Here is a 14,234-nt window from a genome sequence, read left to right as displayed (position 1 = left end):
CTGCAAACTCTTAGCCTAACACTAGCCCTAAATGAAAGACGCCTATTGTCCTCACATGTGGGATTTTGTTCTCGCTGCTAGTGCATACGAAACTTGGTTCCGACGTGTCCAGGAGTGGGAGAATTACCAGGGACCTTGCAATCTCGTGCCTGGGGGTTTCTAAGCTGGGCATAGGAGCTCCACTGGATGGAGCCAAGTGTCTTGAACTGAGTTTTTGTGATGCAGCAGGAAAAGGCGCTGCAAAAAGGAGCAACTACCAAGGCAAAGAGATGTGCATTCATTAGGGCATCGTGTCGGCAGATTTGTGGCCCTGCCAAGCACGTGTTTATTGACAGGATCGTGAACGCATGTCCGTTTTCAGTGAACAGTGATTTATGCTTTACCCTTTTTTGGTGAAAACGCACACGAGTCAGATGTGTGCTTTCAGTCTGGGTGTTCAGAAAAGCAAGAATTCATAAACACATGCCATTCCCTGGCTCCCAATTGTCCTGTCTGTACACGTGGCATGAAGATAAAAAAGAAACAGCTATTGGCAGCGGTGGGATTCGAACCCACGCCTCCAAAGAGACTGGAGCCTAAATCCAGCGCCTTAGACCGCTCGGCCACGCTACCCTGCTGGTACTGAAACGAGAGCCTCTGAGACCTGTATTTTTTTAGGGATTGGCTGGTTTGGCCATTAATTCAAAATCAAAGCAAAGCATGAACTTGGATTGAATTCTAGCACTGGCTGTGCAAAGCCCGAACTGAACAATAAAGCACACTTGTCAGCCTGAAATTGAAATGTCACCTTTCGGGAGTGCTCTGTTCGACAGCAGTCTGGTAGCCTAGTGGTCAATGTCAGCACCCCTCCATCCAGCAGTCCTGAGTTCAATTCCCGGTGAGGGAGGTCAGATCTTTTCTAGGTTTTTTTTGGTTCTAAAAATGTTTGGGAAGCGAAGGTTCAGGAACATTGCCGGTAGGGAGAGTAAGCTCTTTAAAGGCATGCAATGAGATGTGTTTTTCTTTATTTCTGCATATTTCTGTAGCTAGCTGCATTCTTTCAGTCAACATCCCGCCCCATTTAGTGCTCACGTTTTTAAAGAAGTCCACCATTAGCCCGCAGTGTAAGCCTACCCGGGGCCTCCGCCGATGGTCCATGGTGTGTGGGATCCTTACTGGACCAACCCCAGCCGTAACGCAAATCTTAGCTTTGTCTCATTCGACCCCTAACTCGACCCAAGGAGCTACTGCAAACTCTTAGCCTAACACTAGCCCTAAATGAAAGACGCCTATTGTCCTCACATGTGGGATTTTGTTCTCGCTGCTAGTGCATACGAAACTTGGTTCCGACGTGTCCAGGAGTGGGAGAATTACCAGGGACCTTGCAATCTCGTGCCTGAGGGTTTCTAAGCTGGGCATAGGAGCTCCACTGGATGGAGCCAAGTGTCTTGAACTGAGTTTTTGTGATGCAGCAGGAAAAGGCTCTGCAAAAAGGAGCAACTACCAAGGCAAAGAGATGTGCATTCATTAGGGCATCGTGTCGGCAGATTTGTGGCCCTGCCAAGCACGTGTTTATTGACAGGATCGTGAACGCATGTCCGTTTTCAGTGAACAGTGATTTATGCTTTACCCTTTTTTGGTGAAAACGCACACGAGTCAGATGTGTGCTTTCAGTCTGGGTGTTCAGAAAAGCAAGAATTCATAAACACATGCCATTCCCTGGCTCCCAATTGTCCTGTCTGTACACGTGGCATGAAGATAAAAAAGAAACAGCTATTGGCAGCGGTGGGATTCGAACCCACGCCTCCAAAGAGACTGGAGCCTAAATCCAGCGCCTTAGACCGCTCGGCCACGCTACCCTGCTGGTACTGAAACGAGAGCCTCTGAGACCTGTATTTTTTTAGGGATTGGCTGGTTTGGCCATTAATTCAAAATCAAAGCAAAGCATGAACTTGGATTGAATTCTAGCACTGGCTGTGCAAAGCCCGAACTGAACAATAAAGCACACTTGTCAGCCTGAAATTGAAATGTCACCTTTCGGGAGTGCTCTGTTCAACAGCAGTCTGGTAGCCTAGTGGTCAATGTCAGCACCCCTCCATCCAGCAGTCTTGAGTTCAATTCCCGGTGAGGGAGGTCAGATCTTTTCTAGGTTTTTTTTGGTTCTAAAAATGTTTGGGAAGCGAAGGTTCAGGAACATTGCCGGTAGGGAGAGTAAGCTCTTTAAAGGCATGCAATGAGATGTGTTTTTCTTTATTTCTGCATATTTCTGTAGCTAGCTGCATTCTTTCAGTCAACATCCCGCCCCATTTAGTGCTCACGTTTTTAAAGAAGTCCACCATTAGCCCGCAGTGTAAGCCTACCCGGGGCCTCCGCCGATGGTCCATGGTGTGTGGGATCCTTACTGGACCAACCCCAGCCGTAACGCAAATCTTAGCTTTGTCTCATTCGACCCCTAACTCGACCCAAGGAGCTACTGCAAACTCTTAGCCTAACACTAGCCCTAAATGAAAGACGCCTATTGTCCTCACATGTGGGATTTTGTTCTCGCTGCTAGTGCATACGAAACTTGGTTCCGACGTGTCCAGGAGTGGGAGAATTACCAGGGACCTTGCAATCTCGTGCCTGGGGGTTTCTAAGCTGGGCATAGGAGCTCCACTGGATGGAGCCAAGTGTCTTGAACTGAGTTTTTGTGATGCAGCAGGAAAAGGCGCTGCAAAAAGGAGCAACTACCAAGGCAAAGAGATGTGCATTCATTAGGGCATCGTGTCGGCAGATTTGTGGCCCTGCCAAGCACGTGTTTATTGACAGGATCGTGAACGCATGTCCGTTTTCAGTGAACAGTGATTTATGCTTTACCCTTTTTTGGTGAAAACGCACACGAGTCAGATGTGTGCTTTCAGTCTGGGTGTTCAGAAAAGCAAGAATTCATAAACACATGCCATTCCCTGGCTCCCAATTGTCCTGTCTGTACACGTGGCATGAAGATAAAAAAGAAACAGCTATTGGCAGCGGTGGGATTCGAACCCACGCCTCCAAAGAGACTGGAGCCTAAATCCAGCGCCTTAGACCGCTCGGCCACGCTACCCTGCTGGTACTGAAACGAGAGCCTCTGAGACCTGTATTTTTTTAGGGATTGGCTGGTTTGGCCATTAATTCAAAATCAAAGCAAAGCATGAACTTGGATTGAATTCTAGCACTGGCTGTGCAAAGCCCGAACTGAACAATAAAGCACACTTGTCAGCCTGAAATTGAAATGTCACCTTTCGGGAGTGCTCTGTTCGACAGCAGTCTGGTAGCCTAGTGGTCAATGTCAGCACCCCTCCATCCAGCAGTCCTGAGTTCAATTCCCGGTGAGGGAGGTCAGATCTTTTCTAGGTTTTTTTTGGTTCTAAAAATGTTTGGGAAGCGAAGGTTCAGGAACATTGCCGGTAGGGAGAGTAAGCTCTTTAAAGGCATGCAATGAGATGTGTTTTTCTTTATTTCTGCATATTTCTGTAGCTAGCTGCATTCTTTCAGTCAACATCCCGCCCCATTTAGTGCTCACGTTTTTAAAGAAGTCCACCATTAGCCCGCAGTGTAAGCCTACCCGGGGCCTCCGCCGATGGTCCATGGTGTGTGGGATCCTTACTGGACCAACCCCAGCCGTAACGCAAATCTTAGCTTTGTCTCATTCGACCCCTAACTCGACCCAAGGAGCTACTGCAAACTCTTAGCCTAACACTAGCCCTAAATGAAAGACGCCTATTGTCCTCACATGTGGGATTTTGTTCTCGCTGCTAGTGCATACGAAACTTGGTTCCGACGTGTCCAGGAGTGGGAGAATTACCAGGGACCTTGCAATCTCGTGCCTGGGGGTTTCTAAGCTGGGCATAGGAGCTCCACTGGATGGAGCCAAGTGTCTTGAACTGAGTTTTTGTGATGCAGCAGGAAAAGGCTCTGCAAAAAGGAGCAACTACCAAGGCAAAGAGATGTGCATTCATTAGGGCATCGTGTCGGCAGATTTGTGGCCCTGCCAAGCACGTGTTTATTGACAGGATCGTGAACGCATGTCCGTTTTCAGTGAACAGTGATTTATGCTTTACCCTTTTTTGGTGAAAACGCACACGAGTCAGATGTGTGCTTTCAGTCTGGGTGTTCAGAAAAGCAAGAATTCATAAACACATGCCATTCCCTGGCTCCCAATTGTCCTGTCTGTACACGTGGCATGAAGATAAAAAAGAAACAGCTATTGGCAGCGGTGGGATTCGAACCCACGCCTCCAAAGAGACTGGAGCCTAAATCCAGCACCTTAGACCGCTCGGCCACGCTACCCTGCTGGTACTGAAACGAGAGCCTCTGAGACCTGTATTTTTTTAGGGATTGGCTGGTTTGGCCATTAATTCAAAATCAAAGCAAAGCATGAACTTGGATTGAATTCTAGCACTGGCTGTGCAAAGCCCGAACTGAACAATAAAGCACACTTGTCAGCCTGAAATTGAAATGTCACCTTTCGGGAGTGCTCTGTTCAACAGCAGTCTGGTAGCCTAGTGGTCAATGTCAGCACCCCTCCATCCAGCAGTCTTGAGTTCAATTCCCGGTGAGGGAGGTCAGATCTTTTCTAGGTTTTTTTTGGTTCTAAAAATGTTTGGGAAGCGAAGGTTCAGGAACATTGCCGGTAGGGAGAGTAAGCTCTTTAAAGGCATGCAATGAGATGTGTTTTTCTTTATTTCTGCATATTTCTGTAGCTAGCTGCATTCTTTCAGTCAACATCCCGCCCCATTTAGTGCTCACGTTTTTAAAGAAGTCCACCATTAGCCCGCAGTGTAAGCCTACCCGGGGCCTCCGCCGATGGTCCATGGTGTGTGGGATCCTTACTGGACCAACCCCAGCCGTAACGCAAATCTTAGCTTTGTCTCATTCGACCCCTAACTCGACCCAAGGAGCTACTGCAAACTCTTAGCCTAACACTAGCCCTAAATGAAAGACGCCTATTGTCCTCACATGTGGGATTTTGTTCTCGCTGCTAGTGCATACGAAACTTGGTTCCGACGTGTCCAGGAGTGGGAGAATTACCAGGGACCTTGCAATCTCGTGCCTGGGGGTTTCTAAGCTGGGCATAGGAGCTCCACTGGATGGAGCCAAGTGTCTTGAACTGAGTTTTTGTGATGCAGCAGGAAAAGGCGCTGCAAAAAGGAGCAACTACCAAGGCAAAGAGATGTGCATTCATTAGGGCATCGTGTCGGCAGATTTGTGGCCCTGCCAAGCACGTGTTTATTGACAGGATCGTGAACGCATGTCCGTTTTCAGTGAACAGTGATTTATGCTTTACCCTTTTTTGGTGAAAACGCACACGAGTCAGATGTGTGCTTTCAGTCTGGGTGTTCAGAAAAGCAAGAATTCATAAACACATGCCATTCCCTGGCTCCCAATTGTCCTGTCTGTACACGTGGCATGAAGATAAAAAAGAAACAGCTATTGGCAGCGGTGGGATTCGAACCCACGCCTCCAAAGAGACTGGAGCCTAAATCCAGCGCCTTAGACCGCTCGGCCACGCTACCCTGCTGGTACTGAAACGAGAGCCTCTGAGACCTGTATTTTTTTAGGGATTGGCTGGTTTGGCCATTAATTCAAAATCAAAGCAAAGCATGAACTTGGATTGAATTCTAGCACTGGCTGTGCAAAGCCCGAACTGAACAATAAAGCACACTTGTCAGCCTGAAATTGAAATGTCACCTTTCGGGAGTGCTCTGTTCAACAGCAGTCTGGTAGCCTAGTGGTCAATGTCAGCACCCCTCCATCCAGCAGTCTTGAGTTCAATTCCCGGTGAGGGAGGTCAGATCTTTTCTAGGTTTTTTTTGGTTCTAAAAATGTTTGGGAAGCGAAGGTTCAGGAACATTGCCGGTAGGGAGAGTAAGCTCTTTAAAGGCATGCAATGAGATGTGTTTTTCTTTATTTCTGCATATTTCTGTAGCTAGCTGCATTCTTTCAGTCAACATCCCGCCCCATTTAGTGCTCACGTTTTTAAAGAAGTCCACCATTAGCCCGCAGTGTAAGCCTACCCGGGGCCTCCGCCGATGGTCCATGGTGTGTGGGATCCTTACTGGACCAACCCCAGCCGTAACGCAAATCTTAGCTTTGTCTCATTCGACCCCTAACTCGACCCAAGGAGCTACTGCAAACTCTTAGCCTAACACTAGCCCTAAATGAAAGACGCCTATTGTCCTCACATGTGGGATTTTGTTCTCGCTGCTAGTGCATACGAAACTTGGTTCCGACGTGTCCAGGAGTGGGAGAATTACCAGGGACCTTGCAATCTCGTGCCTGGGGGTTTCTAAGCTGGGCATAGGAGCTCCACTGGATGGAGCCAAGTGTCTTGAACTGAGTTTTTGTGATGCAGCAGGAAAAGGCGCTGCAAAAAGGAGCAACTACCAAGGCAAAGAGATGTGCATTCATTAGGGCATCGTGTCGGCAGATTTGTGGCCCTGCCAAGCACGTGTTTATTGACAGGATCGTGAACGCATGTCCGTTTTCAGTGAACAGTGATTTATGCTTTACCCTTTTTTGGTGAAAACGCACACGAGTCAGATGTGTGCTTTCAGTCTGGGTGTTCAGAAAAGCAAGAATTCATAAACACATGCCATTCCCTGGCTCCCAATTGTCCTGTCTGTACACGTGGCATGAAGATAAAAAAGAAACAGCTATTGGCAGCGGTGGGATTCGAACCCACGCCTCCAAAGAGACTGGAGCCTAAATCCAGCGCCTTAGACCGCTCGGCCACGCTACCCTGCTGGTACTGAAACGAGAGCCTCTGAGACCTGTATTTTTTTAGGGATTGGCTGGTTTGGCCATTAATTCAAAATCAAAGCAAAGCATGAACTTGGATTGAATTCTAGCACTGGCTGTGCAAAGCCCGAACTGAACAATAAAGCACACTTGTCAGCCTGAAATTGAAATGTCACCTTTCGGGAGTGCTCTGTTCAACAGCAGTCTGGTAGCCTAGTGGTCAATGTCAGCACCCCTCCATCCAGCAGTCTTGAGTTCAATTCCCGGTGAGGGAGGTCAGATCTTTTCTAGGTTTTTTTTGGTTCTAAAAATGTTTGGGAAGCGAAGGTTCAGGAACATTGCCGGTAGGGAGAGTAAGCTCTTTAAAGGCATGCAATGAGATGTGTTTTTCTTTATTTCTGCATATTTCTGTAGCTAGCTGCATTCTTTCAGTCAACATCCCGCCCCATTTAGTGCTCACGTTTTTAAAGAAGTCCACCATTAGCCCGCAGTGTAAGCCTACCCGGGGCCTCCGCCGATGGTCCATGGTGTGTGGGATCCTTACTGGACCAACCCCAGCCGTAACGCAAATCTTAGCTTTGTCTCATTCGACCCCTAACTCGACCCAAGGAGCTACTGCAAACTCTTAGCCTAACACTAGCCCTAAATGAAAGACGCCTATTGTCCTCACATGTGGGATTTTGTTCTCGCTGCTAGTGCATACGAAACTTGGTTCCGACGTGTCCAGGAGTGGGAGAATTACCAGGGACCTTGCAATCTCGTGCCTGGGGGTTTCTAAGCTGGGCATAGGAGCTCCACTGGATGGAGCCAAGTGTCTTGAACTGAGTTTTTGTGATGCAGCAGGAAAAGGCGCTGCAAAAAGGAGCAACTACCAAGGCAAAGAGATGTGCATTCATTAGGGCATCGTGTCGGCAGATTTGTGGCCCTGCCAAGCACGTGTTTATTGACAGGATCGTGAACGCATGTCCGTTTTCAGTGAACAGTGATTTATGCTTTACCCTTTTTTGGTGAAAACGCACACGAGTCAGATGTGTGCTTTCAGTCTGGGTGTTCAGAAAAGCAAGAATTCATAAACACATGCCATTCCCTGGCTCCCAATTGTCCTGTCTGTACACGTGGCATGAAGATAAAAAAGAAACAGCTATTGGCAGCGGTGGGATTCGAACCCACGCCTCCAAAGAGACTGGAGCCTAAATCCAGCGCCTTAGACCGCTCGGCCACGCTACCCTGCTGGTACTGAAACGAGAGCCTCTGAGACCTGTATTTTTTTAGGGATTGGCTGGTTTGGCCATTAATTCAAAATCAAAGCAAAGCATGAACTTGGATTGAATTCTAGCACTGGCTGTGCAAAGCCCGAACTGAACAATAAAGCACACTTGTCAGCCTGAAATTGAAATGTCACCTTTCGGGAGTGCTCTGTTCAACAGCAGTCTGGTAGCCTAGTGGTCAATGTCAGCACCCCTCCATCCAGCAGTCTTGAGTTCAATTCCCGGTGAGGGAGGTCAGATCTTTTCTAGGTTTTTTTTGGTTCTAAAAATGTTTGGGAAGCGAAGGTTCAGGAACATTGCCGGTAGGGAGAGTAAGCTCTTTAAAGGCATGCAATGAGATGTGTTTTTCTTTATTTCTGCATATTTCTGTAGCTAGCTGCATTCTTTCAGTCAACATCCCGCCCCATTTAGTGCTCACGTTTTTAAAGAAGTCCACCATTAGCCCGCAGTGTAAGCCTACCCGGGGCCTCCGCCGATGGTCCATGGTGTGTGGGATCCTTACTGGACCAACCCCAGCCGTAACGCAAATCTTAGCTTTGTCTCATTCGACCCCTAACTCGACCCAAGGAGCTACTGCAAACTCTTAGCCTAACACTAGCCCTAAATGAAAGACGCCTATTGTCCTCACATGTGGGATTTTGTTCTCGCTGCTAGTGCATACGAAACTTGGTTCCGACGTGTCCAGGAGTGGGAGAATTACCAGGGACCTTGCAATCTCGTGCCTGGGGGTTTCTAAGCTGGGCATAGGAGCTCCACTGGATGGAGCCAAGTGTCTTGAACTGAGTTTTTGTGATGCAGCAGGAAAAGGCGCTGCAAAAAGGAGCAACTACCAAGGCAAAGAGATGTGCATTCATTAGGGCATCGTGTCGGCAGATTTGTGGCCCTGCCAAGCACGTGTTTATTGACAGGATCGTGAACGCATGTCCGTTTTCAGTGAACAGTGATTTATGCTTTACCCTTTTTTGGTGAAAACGCACACGAGTCAGATGTGTGCTTTCAGTCTGGGTGTTCAGAAAAGCAAGAATTCATAAACACATGCCATTCCCTGGCTCCCAATTGTCCTGTCTGTACACGTGGCATGAAGATAAAAAAGAAACAGCTATTGGCAGCGGTGGGATTCGAACCCACGCCTCCAAAGAGACTGGAGCCTAAATCCAGCGCCTTAGACCGCTCGGCCACGCTACCCTGCTGGTACTGAAACGAGAGCCTCTGAGACCTGTATTTTTTTAGGGATTGGCTGGTTTGGCCATTAATTCAAAATCAAAGCAAAGCATGAACTTGGATTGAATTCTAGCACTGGCTGTGCAAAGCCCGAACTGAACAATAAAGCACACTTGTCAGCCTGAAATTGAAATGTCACCTTTCGGGAGTGCTCTGTTCGACAGCAGTCTGGTAGCCTAGTGGTCAATGTCAGCACCCCTCCATCCAGCAGTCCTGAGTTCAATTCCCGGTGAGGGAGGTCAGATCTTTTCTAGGTTTTTTTTGGTTCTAAAAATGTTTGGGAAGCGAAGGTTCAGGAACATTGCCGGTAGGGAGAGTAAGCTCTTTAAAGGCATGCAATGAGATGTGTTTTTCTTTATTTCTGCATATTTCTGTAGCTAGCTGCATTCTTTCAGTCAACATCCCGCCCCATTTAGTGCTCACGTTTTTAAAGAAGTCCACCATTAGCCCGCAGTGTAAGCCTACCCGGGGCCTCCGCCGATGGTCCATGGTGTGTGGGATCCTTACTGGACCAACCCCAGCCGTAACGCAAATCTTAGCTTTGTCTCATTCGACCCCTAACTCGACCCAAGGAGCTACTGCAAACTCTTAGCCTAACACTAGCCCTAAATGAAAGACGCCTATTGTCCTCACATGTGGGATTTTGTTCTCGCTGCTAGTGCATACGAAACTTGGTTCCGACGTGTCCAGGAGTGGGAGAATTACCAGGGACCTTGCAATCTCGTGCCTGAGGGTTTCTAAGCTGGGCATAGGAGCTCCACTGGATGGAGCCAAGTGTCTTGAACTGAGTTTTTGTGATGCAGCAGGAAAAGGCTCTGCAAAAAGGAGCAACTACCAAGGCAAAGAGATGTGCATTCATTAGGGCATCGTGTCGGCAGATTTGTGGCCCTGCCCTGAACGTGTTTATTGACAGGATCGTGAACGCATGTCCGTTTTCAGTGAACAGTGATTTATGCTTTACCCTTTTTTGGTGAAAACGCACACGAGTCAGATGTGTGCTTTCAGTCTGGGTGTTCAGAAAAGCAAGAATTCATAAACACATGCCATTCCCTGGCTCCCAATTGTCCTGTCTGTACACGTGGCATGAAGATAAAAAAGAAACAGCTATTGGCAGCGGTGGGATTCGAACCCACGCCTCCAAAGAGACTGGAGCCTAAATCCAGCGCCTTAGACCGCTCGGCCACGCTACCCTGCTGGTACTGAAACGAGAGCCTCTGAGACCTGTATTTTTTTAGGGATTGGCTGGTTTGGCCATTAATTCAAAATCAAAGCAAAGCATGAACTTGGATTGAATTCTAGCACTGGCTGTGCAAAGCCCGAACTGAACAATAAAGCACACTTGTCAGCCTGAAATTGAAATGTCACCTTTCGGGAGTGCTCTGTTCAACAGCAGTCTGGTAGCCTAGTGGTCAATGTCAGCACCCCTCCATCCAGCAGTCTTGAGTTCAATTCCCGGTGAGGGAGGTCAGATCTTTTCTAGGTTTTTTTTGGTTCTAAAAATGTTTGGGAAGCGAAGGTTCAGGAACATTGCCGGTAGGGAGAGTAAGCTCTTTAAAGGCATGCAATGAGATGTGTTTTTCTTTATTTCTGCATATTTCTGTAGCTAGCTGCATTCTTTCAGTCAACATCCCGCCCCATTTAGTGCTCACGTTTTTAAAGAAGTCCACCATTAGCCCGCAGTGTAAGCCTACCCGGGGCCTCCGCTGATGGTCCATGGTGTGTGGGATCCTTACTGGACCAACCCCAGCCGTAACGCAAATCTTAGCTTTGTCTCATTCGACCCCTAACTCGACCCAAGGAGCTACTGCAAACTCTTAGCCTAACACTAGCCCTAAATGAAAGACGCCTATTGTCCTCACATGTGGGATTTTGTTCTCGCTGCTAGTGCATACGAAACTTGGTTCCGACGTGTCCAGGAGTGGGAGAATTACCAGGGACCTTGCAATCTCGTGCCTGGGGGTTTCTAAGCTGGGCATAGGAGCTCCACTGGATGGAGCCAAGTGTCTTGAACTGAGTTTTTGTGATGCAGCAGGAAAAGGCTCTGCAAAAAGGAGCAACTACCAAGGCAAAGAGATGTGCATTCATTAGGGCATCGTGTCGGCAGATTTGTGGCCCTGCCCTGAACGTGTTTATTGACAGGATCGTGAACGCATGTCCGTTTTCAGTGAACAGTGATTTATGCTTTACCCTTTTTTGGTGAAAACGCACACGAGTCAGATGTGTGCTTTCAGTCTGGGTGTTCAGAAAAGCAAGAATTCATAAACACATGCCATTCCCTGGCTCCCAATTGTCCTGTCTGTACACGTGGCATGAAGATAAAAAAGAAACAGCTATTGGCAGCGGTGGGATTCGAACCCACGCCTCCAAAGAGACTGGAGCCTAAATCCAGCGCCTTAGACCGCTCGGCCACGCTACCCTGCTGGTACTGAAACGAGAGCCTCTGAGACCTGTATTTTTTTAGGGATTGGCTGGTTTGGCCATTAATTCAAAATCAAAGCAAAGCATGAACTTGGATTGAATTCTAGCACTGGCTGTGCAAAGCCCGAACTGAACAATAAAGCACACTTGTCAGCCTGAAATTGAAATGTCACCTTTCGGGAGTGCTCTGTTCAACAGCAGTCTGGTAGCCTAGTGGTCAATGTCAGCACCCCTCCATCCAGCAGTCTTGAGTTCAATTCCCGGTGAGGGAGGTCAGATCTTTTCTAGGTTTTTTTTGGTTCTAAAAATGTTTGGGAAGCGAAGGTTCAGGAACATTGCCGGTAGGGAGAGTAAGCTCTTTAAAGGCATGCAATGAGATGTGTTTTTCTTTATTTCTGCATATTTCTGTAGCTAGCTGCATTCTTTCAGTCAACATCCCGCCCCATTTAGTGCTCACGTTTTTAAAGAAGTCCACCATTAGCCCGCAGTGTAAGCCTACCCGGGGCCTCCGCCGATGGTCCATGGTGTGTGGGATCCTTACTGGACCAACCCCAGCCGTAACGCAAATCTTAGCTTTGTCTCATTCGACCCCTAACTCGACCCAAGGAGCTACTGCAAACTCTTAGCCTAACACTAGCCCTAAATGAAAGACGCCTATTGTCCTCACATGTGGGATTTTGTTCTCGCTGCTAGTGCATACGAAACTTGGTTCCGACGTGTCCAGGAGTGGGAGAATTACCAGGGACCTTGCAATCTCGTGCCTGGGGGTTTCTAAGCTGGGCATAGGAGCTCCACTGGATGGAGCCAAGTGTCTTGAACTGAGTTTTTGTGATGCAGCAGGAAAAGGCGCTGCAAAAAGGAGCAACTACCAAGGCAAAGAGATGTGCATTCATTAGGGCATCGTGTCGGCAGATTTGTGGCCCTGCCAAGCACGTGTTTATTGACAGGATCGTGAACGCATGTCCGTTTTCAGTGAACAGTGATTTATGCTTTACCCTTTTTTGGTGAAAACGCACACGAGTCAGATGTGTGCTTTCAGTCTGGGTGTTCAGAAAAGCAAGAATTCATAAACACATGCCATTCCCTGGCTCCCAATTGTCCTGTCTGTACACGTGGCATGAAGATAAAAAAGAAACAGCTATTGGCAGCGGTGGGATTCGAACCCACGCCTCCAAAGAGACTGGAGCCTAAATCCAGCGCCTTAGACCGCTCGGCCACGCTACCCTGCTGGTACTGAAACGAGAGCCTCTGAGACCTGTATTTTTTTAGGGATTGGCTGGTTTGGCCATTAATTCAAAATCAAAGCAAAGCATGAACTTGGATTGAATTCTAGCACTGGCTCTGCAAAGCCCGAACTGAACAATAAAGCACACTTGTCAGCCTGAAATTGAAATGTCACCTTTCGGGAGTGCTCTGTTCAACAGCAGTCTGGTAGCCTAGTGGTCAATGTCAGCACCCCTCCATCCAGCAGTCTTGAGTTCAATTCCCGGTGAGGGAGGTCAGATCTTTTCTAGGTTTTTTTTGGTTCTAAAAATGTTTGGGAAGCGAAGGTTCAGGAACATTGCCGGTAGGGAGAGTAAGCTCTTTAAAGGCATGCAATGAGATGTGTTTTTCTTTATTTCTGCATATTTCTGTAGCTAGCTGCATTCTTTCAGTCAACATCCCGCCCCATTTAGTGCTCACGTTTTTAAAGAAGTCCACCATTAGCCCGCAGTGTAAGCCTACCCGGGGCCTCCGCCGATGGTCCATGGTGTGTGGGATCCTTACTGGACCAACCCCAGCCGTAACGCAAATCTTAGCTTTGTCTCATTCGACCCCTAACTCGACCCAAGGAGCTACTGCAAACTCTTAGCCTAACACTAGCCCTAAATGAAAGACGCCTATTGTCCTCACATGTGGGATTTTGTTCTCGCTGCTAGTGCATACGAAACTTGGTTCCGACGTGTCCAGGAGTGGGAGAATTACCAGGGACCTTGCAATCTCGTGCCTGGGGGTTTCTAAGCTGGGCATAGGAGCTCCACTGGATGGAGCCAAGTGTCTTGAACTGAGTTTTTGTGATGCAGCAGGAAAAGGCGCTGCAAAAAGGAGCAACTACCAAGGCAAAGAGATGTGCATTCATTAGGGCATCGTGTCGGCAGATTTGTGGCCCTGCCAAGCACGTGTTTATTGACAGGATCGTGAACGCATGTCCGTTTTCAGTGAACAGTGATTTATGCTTTACCCTTTTTTGGTGAAAACGCACACGAGTCAGATGTGTGCTTTCAGTCTGGGTGTTCAGAAAAGCAAGAATTCATAAACACATGCCATTCCCTGGCTCCCAATTGTCCTGTCTGTACACGTGGCATGAAGATAAAAAAGAAACAGCTATTGGCAGCGGTGGGATTCGAACCCACGCCTCCAAAGAGACTGGAGCCTAAATCCAGCGCCTTAGACCGCTCGGCCACGCTACCCTGCTGGTACTGAAACGAGAGCCTCTGAGACCTGTATTTTTTTAGGGATTGGCTGGTTTGGCCATTAATTCAAAATCAAAGCAAAGCATGAACTTGGATTGAATTCTAGCACTGGCTCTGCAAAGCCCGAACTGAA

At 48.0% G+C, this 14,234-nt stretch overlaps 12 non-coding genes across 12 annotated transcripts; all 12 read right to left on the bottom strand.

Annotated features, from left to right (window-relative positions):
• Nucleotides 1-530: 530 nt before the first annotated feature.
• Nucleotides 531-612, bottom strand: TRNAL-UAG (transfer RNA leucine (anticodon UAG)). The gene has a single exon. It is a non-coding gene; the product is annotated as a tRNA-Leu (tRNA).
• A 1,144-nt stretch (nucleotides 613-1,756) lies between these two features.
• On the bottom strand, nucleotides 1,757-1,838 carry TRNAL-UAG (transfer RNA leucine (anticodon UAG)). Its single transcript has one exon. It is a non-coding gene; the product is annotated as a tRNA-Leu (tRNA).
• Nucleotides 1,839-2,982: 1,144 nt separating this feature from the next.
• On the bottom strand, nucleotides 2,983-3,064 carry TRNAL-UAG (transfer RNA leucine (anticodon UAG)). The gene has a single exon. It is a non-coding gene; the product is annotated as a tRNA-Leu (tRNA).
• A 1,144-nt stretch (nucleotides 3,065-4,208) lies between these two features.
• TRNAL-UAG (transfer RNA leucine (anticodon UAG)) lies at nucleotides 4,209-4,290 on the bottom strand. Its single transcript has one exon. It is a non-coding gene; the product is annotated as a tRNA-Leu (tRNA).
• Nucleotides 4,291-5,434: 1,144 nt separating this feature from the next.
• TRNAL-UAG (transfer RNA leucine (anticodon UAG)) lies at nucleotides 5,435-5,516 on the bottom strand. The gene has a single exon. It is a non-coding gene; the product is annotated as a tRNA-Leu (tRNA).
• A 1,144-nt stretch (nucleotides 5,517-6,660) lies between these two features.
• Nucleotides 6,661-6,742, bottom strand: TRNAL-UAG (transfer RNA leucine (anticodon UAG)). Its single transcript has one exon. It is a non-coding gene; the product is annotated as a tRNA-Leu (tRNA).
• A 1,144-nt stretch (nucleotides 6,743-7,886) lies between these two features.
• On the bottom strand, nucleotides 7,887-7,968 carry TRNAL-UAG (transfer RNA leucine (anticodon UAG)). The gene has a single exon. It is a non-coding gene; the product is annotated as a tRNA-Leu (tRNA).
• Nucleotides 7,969-9,112: 1,144 nt separating this feature from the next.
• TRNAL-UAG (transfer RNA leucine (anticodon UAG)) lies at nucleotides 9,113-9,194 on the bottom strand. The gene has a single exon. It is a non-coding gene; the product is annotated as a tRNA-Leu (tRNA).
• Nucleotides 9,195-10,338: 1,144 nt separating this feature from the next.
• TRNAL-UAG (transfer RNA leucine (anticodon UAG)) lies at nucleotides 10,339-10,420 on the bottom strand. The gene has a single exon. It is a non-coding gene; the product is annotated as a tRNA-Leu (tRNA).
• A 1,144-nt stretch (nucleotides 10,421-11,564) lies between these two features.
• TRNAL-UAG (transfer RNA leucine (anticodon UAG)) lies at nucleotides 11,565-11,646 on the bottom strand. The gene has a single exon. It is a non-coding gene; the product is annotated as a tRNA-Leu (tRNA).
• Nucleotides 11,647-12,790: 1,144 nt separating this feature from the next.
• TRNAL-UAG (transfer RNA leucine (anticodon UAG)) lies at nucleotides 12,791-12,872 on the bottom strand. Its single transcript has one exon. It is a non-coding gene; the product is annotated as a tRNA-Leu (tRNA).
• Nucleotides 12,873-14,016: 1,144 nt separating this feature from the next.
• On the bottom strand, nucleotides 14,017-14,098 carry TRNAL-UAG (transfer RNA leucine (anticodon UAG)). The gene has a single exon. It is a non-coding gene; the product is annotated as a tRNA-Leu (tRNA).
• Nucleotides 14,099-14,234: the final 136 nt, after the last annotated feature.

The sequence above is a fragment of the Ambystoma mexicanum genome, chromosome 1p (assembly GCF_040938575.1).
Source record: "Ambystoma mexicanum isolate Mex_15411 chromosome 1p, UKY_AmexF1_1, whole genome shotgun sequence".
In the NCBI taxonomy this organism is placed as follows: domain Eukaryota; kingdom Metazoa; phylum Chordata; class Amphibia; order Caudata; family Ambystomatidae; genus Ambystoma; species Ambystoma mexicanum.
Note: the sequence above shows the minus strand (reverse complement) of the source record. Positions and strands in the feature narration are given on the sequence as shown.